A 9,152-nucleotide genomic window follows, 5' to 3' on the forward strand; every position below is an offset into this window, starting at 1 on the left:
GTCTGTGTATGTATGTATTAGGCTGGGGAGCGTACATTTGTATGCATGTGTCCATCAACCAGAGGCTGACATCTAGTGTCTTTGTAAACCGTTCTCCACCTTCTTTATTTGTTTCTTTGCTTCTTTTGAGACAGTCTCTGGCTGAATCTGAAGATCTCCATTTCATCTTAGACTGGCTGGTCGGCAAGCTCCAGAAACCTTGGGTTTTCAAAAAGTACCCAGAGCTGAGAGAGACATTCACCCGCCGATGTGTCTGCTCCCTGTCCCCCTTGTGTGTGTGTGTGTGTGTGTGTGTGTCTGTGTGTGTGTCTGTGTGTGAGTGTGTGTCTGTGTGTGTGTCTGTGTGTGTCTGTGTGTCTATGTGTATGTCACTGTGTGTGTGTCTGTGTGTGTGTGTCTGTGTGTGTCTATGTGTATGTCAGTGTGTGTGTGTCTGTGTGTGTCTGTGTGTGTCTATATGTATGTCAGTGTGTGTGTCTGTGTGTGTCTATATGTATGTCAGTGTGTGTGTCTGTGTGTGTGTCTGTATGTGTCTACATGTGTGTCTGTGTGTGTCAGTATGTGTGTCTGTGTGTATGTCTGTGTGTGTGTCTGTGTATGTCTGTGTGTGTCTGTATATGTGTCTGTGTATATGTCTGTGTGTGTGTCTGTGTGTGTTGGTTCTAGGAATATGAACTCAGGCCCTCATATTTGGTGCTATTTTTAAAATGAATCAGTCTGGGTACTTTTTGAAAAGCTTCATCTAAATGATAACCATTGCTATAAACCTTCTTTCAGTGAAGCTCCTACTTGAGATTTTGGGGGTTGGAGTAAAGTAGAAAGACTGAAGATATCTCTTTCAAAATAATTACTAGAGAAAACCATTTGGAAATATTGTTGCATATTTATTTTTGTAGCCCAAGCTAGCCTTGAACTTGCTTCAGCCTTTTGAGTGATGAGATTTTCGGTACAGGTCACTATTAACATTCTAAAAAGGCTGCATGTAGTAGATTTGCTTTGTTTATAAACTACTCTTTAATTCAGACATTCTCTAGGCAATGTTTTTACTACATTAGCATTATTATCAAGCTGTTTCCCTGCCATGGCTCTGCTCATTTCATTACCTGATGAGTACTTACACAGACCAGAGTTTCTCCCAGTAAATGAGGCAAGCCAAGATCCTTCCAGGAAGGAGAAAAAACACAGTGGAAACAATATGAAATCTCCCACTAGATGCCCAGGCAACAAGCCACCCAGGAACAATTCACCTTCTCCCTCCTTTAGCGAACTGAATTTGTCCAAACGTGGATTTATATTAAAGTAATCTACAAAGTGCTTCTTTGATAATATCAAATGTTTTAAAGTGTCCAGTTTTTTTATTATTCTAAGCAAGTTAGAAAGACAGTTTTAGAACTATATAGGTAAGCAAAAACAAAGAACAATGCAACAGGAAACAAATTTCCTCTATAAAAACTCAGATCTGCCAAGCCCTCAGCAGAAAGTAGAGTCCCCAGAAATTTGCTCTGGAAGTCCATGTAGATTTTCTTCATGCTGATTCCCACTGCACTATGACACACAAACAGACACACATCCACACCATGTCCACCACCCCATTCCCTAGTTCCCTTTGACCCAGTTGAAATAAACTTAATATTTTCTTTTATAGACGTTTTGTTAATAACTTTATGTTCTTTTTGATTTTTTGTAGCTTCTCGCTGACCTTTAAAATGTTAACTAAATAAGAGAGAATATAAAAAATAATTACAAGACATCTAAACTCTAGAAGCAGGCACATTTCCAAAGCACATATTTGGGATTCTAAAATAATTTCCCTGGAGCCCAATAGGTTATATGTAATCACCTTGTGCAGCTCCCACAGCCTCTGCTTCTCTTCATTTCTCAAGTTGGTCAACAATTCTTAAAACCTAGACCCATCAGAACCAATCCTAGACACTAAATGGCATACAGACACCAAATTTGACACCTCCTTCATTCTTCAACTTTCCCTTGCTTCCAACTTCTCCCTTTAAGCCTAGGTTTCTATTCAAGGAATTCATGTTATTTACAGAATCACAGCAGCTTTTGAATAATGAACTACTTCTCTCCACCTTTAGTAACAGGTTCCTTCTATCTTTGGAAAGAGCCTCAGTTCAGACAGCTCAATAAGAACTAACTCATGCATCTGATATCCCCGAACTCCACAATGGCTGCTGTGTCCACACAGTAACTTGTCCTGCTAAGCACCACTGGTCTTGGAAAGCTTGAAACTGAGTGGACTTGGGCAGTCCAGGCCTTCCTGAGTACACCGTTTATGGCAGCTGACATGTGTAGAGGCCACAAGACTGCAGGAACAAGCGATCTACACACCTGCAAAGTCTTGTCAGCCATGGACGTTTGTGTTCTCTAACGGTATTTGGGGTTAAACCCCGAGAACTCAAGGCAGGCACTCTACCACTGAGCAACATCTCTAGCCTTGGAACTACAGGGCTGACTGTGTAAGGAGCAAAGGGGTATGGGAACCTAGCCCTGGGGGACTGAAATCTCAGGCCAAATCCAGGCCAAACTGCATGCTGCTTAAGACCCAGGATTGCCAACTTTCACTCACGTAATTTTCATATCTGAAATATTCATTAGGGGAAAAATATAACCAAAATTATTAACATACATTCAGTAATTAGAACAGGTTATGTACTTCTGCTTTGTTAGAAGACATGATGGAATTTCTGAAGTTTAGCAGTGTGGTGCTGGGTCTCAGGAGATGGGCAAGATAACTAAGAATAGGTTGATGGAACAATAGAACAAAACAGATGGACCAAGCAGAAATGTAAATGGTATAGATACTATCAAATCATAGAACAGGTTTTGTTGTTGGTTTTTCTTAATGTAGGTATGGGAAACCATGTGTGTGCCTTGTGCCCCTAGAAGTCAGGAGAAGATGTGAGATTCCCCCAGGATTAGAGTTACAGACAGTTGTGAGCCACCACCTGGGTCTTCTGGAAGAGGGGCCGGTGCTCTTAAGAACTGTGTCTCTGGCCAAGGAATAGATTTTAAGAAACTCTTTGTAACTCATTTCTTTTTTTAATTTTATTTATTTTTATTTTATGCGCATTGGTATTTTGACTGCATGTATGTCTTTGAGAGGATGTAAGATACCCTGAAACAGGCATTACAGACAGTTGTAAGCTGCCATGTGGGTGCTAGGAATTGAACTCAGGTCCTCTGGAAGAGCAGCCAGTGCTCTTAACTGCTGAGCCATCTCTCCAGCCTCTGTAATTCATTTCATTTGGAAAAAAAAAATAAAGCTTCATTTTTGTGGCTAAAAAAAATATTAACTTAGAATTTTAAAAATAGGTAGCCAAATAAGGAAAAATAAAAATGGGTTCATATTTCATAATACAATCCCAGATACATCCCAAAGTAATCAGGATTCTAAATGTTCAGAATGTACCCATATTAGCTTTAATATATATGTGCAAGTATACATATTGATAGATGGGTAAAGTCATTTAAAACCTAAAAGTCTGGGAAGTACCTTCCTTTCTCTGACTTAATATCCAGGAACAACAAAAGAAAAACATTTTCAGATGGCAAAAGGCAAAGGACAAATTGGGAAGATACTGCAATGCTCCCAGTGGGGCTGATCCCTTGATCTCTGCGGTGCTCCTACAGGGGGGACAGAGAAAGCTGAAGAGCCAGCTGGGAAAAGCTGGGGAACATGAGGCCTGGAGGAGTTAGGCAGGGCTCACCCAAGCACACACAAACTTGGAGGAAAGGTCAGGCTGAAGTCTGTTTACAAACAATAGTACATTGCTTGAATTCCCCAAAGCAATGCTAAGGGGAAGGGATAGGAAGTTTTAACCATGAGTCCTCGAGCAACATGGCCTCTCCAGGAGCACCGCTAAGACATCCTCCTCTCTTTCTATTTAAGAGGAGATAGTACGTTGTCCCTTATCGTCCTTGGAATAGTCAAGGCACAACCTGGCTTTTTACATTTTACCCTTTATAGATGGAACAAGTGTGGTTAAGAGTACAAGACACTGTACTATTACTTAAACCTTGAAGGGCCTTAAGGACATTGAGCAATACAGAACCTAACATATAAACATTTGGACATGATTGATATGCTTATTTAACAATAAAACATAGCAGTAGGTTTTAGTCTCTTTTGTATGTGAATATGGTGCATAAAAAGAAAGAATGGTTGTATGAACTTTTAAACTATTTTTACAATAAAGTACCCACATATCACCATCTTCCAAGTATCAACTTTCAAAGTGTCTGTTACTTCATAAGTATTTTTCAAGGTCCATAAATGCAGATCTAATTTATTCATTTTAAGTATTGACTATATTGAGAAGAACCACCGTTTATTTATTTCTCCTCCTAGCAGCTATTTCAAATGTTAACATGCAGGCATTGCCCCCTTTGCTGCTGCAGTGAGAACTCTGAATGTGAGCAAGACTTTCTCAAGATGTATGTGAAGTGGAAGGTCTACATATCAACCTTTGCATCCACCTACTGCTCCATCATCCTGAAGCACGGCCTGTCTTCAAATGCTCTGATCTTGGATGTGACAGACAAAAACAGCAAATCAGTTATGGGAAGCAATGCTTTGTGGATTGAATAATTCATTAATTTATGTGTCCTTTCATCTTATAATTTTGCCCATCAGTTAGTGACTACTAACTTAAGTTTTGAGCTATAAATTACCTACCTGAATTTACAGCATGTGTAAGTGTTGGTATAATGTTCTTTTGGAATGTATACGATTTACCCTTGTTCATTCAAATGGTGATTTCTCTCCCCCATTATCTGCTTTCAATCTGGACATTGTATTGTGATGCTTATTCTAAGCATCACCTGTCTCAAGTTTGTGTAAACATGCCGCCATTTGTTCTCTGTGTTGTCAGTAAAACAACCAACCCAAAACTGAGCTATGGAGAGGATATGGTAGGACATCCTGATCTAGAGAGGAAGAAGAAGGAAGGATGGAGGAGAAGCGGGAATCTGCAGGAGAGGTCTTGAAACCACGTGGAGAAATGAACTGGACCTAAGATATGACTAAAGGCAAGTATAATGGGTAAAATCTGAATGGTAGGAAACTATGCCGGCTTGGAGGGTTAGGATGGAGTAATCATTGCCCAGCGTTGTGCTCTAGGTTAATTAAATAAATCCTAGTCTCTGTGTGGTGATTTGGTTATACAGTTGTTTAGGAATAACCGCTGCTTAACTAAAAGAGAAGCCAATAGTAAATATTAGTAACCAACAACATGTAAGTTTACAAGTTTTTATTTTGCTAGAATGTTCTCCCATCATCCTTGTATATCTAGTTAGATAACGTTCAGGTCTTCTTGAAAACTCCTAGAACTGCAACTTCTCCAATTTTTCACTTCTCTATCAAGCTGTATATACATGAATGAATTTTCTCACTTTATAATAAGAAGTGCTCATTCCATGTTTTGGATCTTCACGAGGTAGCCAGAGTTACCATGTGGCTCACATAATGTCAGCTGTAGCGTAGTACGTAAGCTGTTCTGTAGTTTCTCCATGGCAGTCATTCCAAGGGTGTCTTTAGTCCAGAGTACAGCTGAGCTCACCTGTAAAATGTAAACCTCAAAATTAACAAACATGATTTTCACTGTTAGCATATTCAAATGTTTCATTTCAAGTATGCATTGTTAGTATTTTGGAATACAAGCTGCTTCTGGGTTGCCCAGCAACCTATCATGTGTCCTCAGCCAGTCAGGTGACCACACCTGGAAGGCATGGTTACCTTCCAACTTAAAGGGCCCACCCTTAAGGTCCCTCTCTTACTCTCTTGTCCTCTCTCTCTTTTACTCCCTTACTTTCTCTCTCTCTCTCTCTCTCTCTCTCTCTCTCTCTCTAGGGCGCCCCCCCTTTCCCTTTTCCTCTTCCCTTAATAAGCCTCCCACGTGGAACTGATCTCGTGGTGTGATTTGTGAACCCGCGTGTAACCTCCACAGACGCACGTTTCCCAACATTCCTACGTTTCCTAACATTGGTGCGTTGGTCCTAACATGCATACATGCAAATTATCACCTAGAAAGACATGACAGGAAAGAATAAAATGCAAGGAACAAAAAGAAATTGAAGACCAGAGCAAATTATGAATTCATGACACTCTCCAGTGATGGCCCTTCTCCCATTTGTCACTGTCTTATTTTCCATGCACAAAGGATGCAATTGCAGTAGTAGCAGATTCTTTCCATCTTCTTCATGGGGCAGATGAGAAAGCTGGAATGTTGCTTTAGTCAACTCATTAAAATGTCAGTTTTATTGAATTGATCTAATTCAGTTAGTCAAGACAAATCAGGTTATCTTGACTGAGACCGCCACTGGATTATATTATCTCCCCAAAAAAGGCAGCCTGAATAAGTGGAGTCTGTTTTCCATCTCTGACCCCACAAGCAGCCCTAAATGACCTGGCATCATCCTGAACATGCCAGAAAACCTGCATTTCCAACCTCTTGCTGCCACTTGAAGGTGTTCTGCGTAAGCTACATCCAAAGCTAGCAACCCACCATTTGTGTATTCTGGCCAGTAACTACAAACTGAATAACCACGTTCTGCGGGCAGAGTGGGATGACATCAAAATTGCTCATCCATTACCTAGATAATTTTAGTTTCTGTACAGATGATGTGTATTTCCTGGGTGTTTTAAAGACACAAAGATTCAGCTCCTGAAACATCTATAAACTGGGTGTTTATGTTGTCAATCTCAATCAAAATTCATTGTTTCTTTTCTGGGAAGATCCCACAATGTATCTTTTTCACAGATTCTCTAAAGATATTTATGTGTCATGGGTTTTTCAGGATCAAAATTATAGATAGAATAAAATTGTATTGCTAATTTGTATTTCAGCTGAATCTTTCAGTTAAAAGCCACTGACTTGGGTGAATTCTGTTTATGGGGAAGCCTTAGAGATGAAGGTCTGGACTCAGGTTCAGGCGGGGGCTTTTAGAACTTATTGGGTGCCAGGGACTACAGTGTGCTATTCCATGTGCCCGGTCAGCTATGCCCTACAACTTCACAATGGCAAATCTGTCATTAGCCTTCACTTCACAGGTGAGGAAAGCGGAATTACAGTGAAGGTCTGTAAGATCCGCTAGTGTGCACTAGATCTGAGCCTGCACTTCATGTCACTCCTGAGCCAGCTACCCATGTGTTAGCTCAAGGAGACTGTATCTCTTCTTCGGCTACTTCAGGATTGGCGCCATGATGTCAGAGTCAAAATACAAAGAACAATATAAAGAATATCAGGAGTGGGGCTCACCCTTCTCTGAGGCAGCCCTAACCCTTCCCACCTCCCCCAAAAAGAGAGTCTTAACTAAGAGGGGTGATGAGAGGGTGAGAAACAGGAGGGGAATGGGAGAGGGATGATACTAGGGATGCTTGGAGAAGTCACATGGAAACCTACTGTTTTATAAGCTTCGTATAAATACATATAATATTGTACAGGTCTGTGGTATATATATTCCCTACATTAAATGCCTGAAGCCAAGTGTGGGTACTGCCCCTTAAAGTTGTGGGCCAAAGGGTTCATGGAGACCACCAAAACAATTCAAGCTCCTACCTTGCTCTTAGTTGCCCACCAGAGCTTGATAGTAAAACCCTTTTGCTAAAGACATCACACAAATTGGTCGTGGGACATGGAGAAATAAAAATGGTACTAACTAGTGATCCCCCTCCCAGTGCTACATTTTATAGTGCCGTACAGGGTGCTGGAGGAATAAAGTCATCGACAGCCATATCCTTCTGCCAGCCCCATGAACTACAGGTAATGATCAGCAGAGCAAGATATACCTATCTGCACTGGTGGAGAGGATGGTATAAGAGTAACCACCTACTTTCCATTTGGATTTAAGGTCTACTCTGCAAGAAGAAATGCAAACCTAGTACTGCAATCTGGCCAAAAACCCATGGTTGGGAAGCTCATAGGCCCTGGGGGTGAGCCTGTTACTCGCTATTATTCTGCTAAATGGGCATAGTTTGAATTGCGCTTCAAATGTCTCTTTCTACCATAGGTTAGCGCGGCTCACACACCTCATCAGAGAAGTGTGTGTGTGTGCAGTAAACATGACTCACACAGAAATGCACAACTGGTCAAATGGAAAGAGGAAGTGTCAGTGGAGCCACCAGCCATAACGGGACCTCTATATCACACATGCACACACACCCTAAGGCTCAGGGGCTATCTCAGAAAAAACGGCAAGAGCCAGAGGTTGGAGAGTATCAGAGCAAAAACTGTGTCTTCCGTGCTGACAGGTTTGCTGCACTCATGAATTCATGGCACCTGAGGTTGTCTGCACCAGGTCTGTAGACGGCTGTCCTATATTATATGGTTAATGTCTGCTTATTAGTGAGTGTATATCATGCCTGTCTTTTTGTTTCTGGGTTACCTCACTCAGGATGATCTCTTCTAGTTCCATCCATTTGCCTGCAGATTTCATGATTTCCTTGTTTTTAATAGCTGAGTAGTATTCCATTGTGTAGATTTCTGTATCCATTCCTCCATTGAGGAACATCAAGTTGTTTCCAGATTCTGGCTATTACAAATAGAGCTGCTATGAACATAGTTGAGCAAATGTCCTTATTGAACGGTGGGGGATTGAAGCAGATGCTCAGTCTCAGAGCCAAACTTTGGGCAGAACACAGGGAGTCTTATGGAGGAAGACAGGGGTGAGATTAGAGGGACATGGAAGGGACAGGAGCCCCACAAGGAGACCAACAAAATTAAAAGATCTGAGTCCAGGGGGTCCTGCAGAGACTGATGCACCAACGGAGGACCATGCATGGAGAGGACCTAGACCCCCTGCTCAGATGTGGCCGATTGGCAGCTCAGTCTCCACGTGGATCTCTGAGTGAGCTGAGCAGGGGCTGCCTCCATCATCATCTCGGTTGCCTGCTCTTTGATCACTCACTCCTGATGATGCAGCCTTGCCAGGCGATGGAAGAAGAGGATCCAGGCAGTCCTGATGAGACTTTAACAAGCTATGGGCAGATGGCAATAGTAGAGAAGTCCCCCTTTCAGTGGACTAGGGAGAGGGGATGGGGGGAAGGGGATGAGGGGAAGAAGGAGGGTGGGTGGGACCAGGGTAGTTGAGGGAGGGGGCTTCAATCAGGATTTATAATGAATAAACTGTGAAGAAAA

This window comes from Meriones unguiculatus, chromosome 9, assembly GCF_030254825.1.
Source record: "Meriones unguiculatus strain TT.TT164.6M chromosome 9, Bangor_MerUng_6.1, whole genome shotgun sequence".
Taxonomy (NCBI): Eukaryota; Metazoa; Chordata; class Mammalia; order Rodentia; family Muridae; genus Meriones; species Meriones unguiculatus.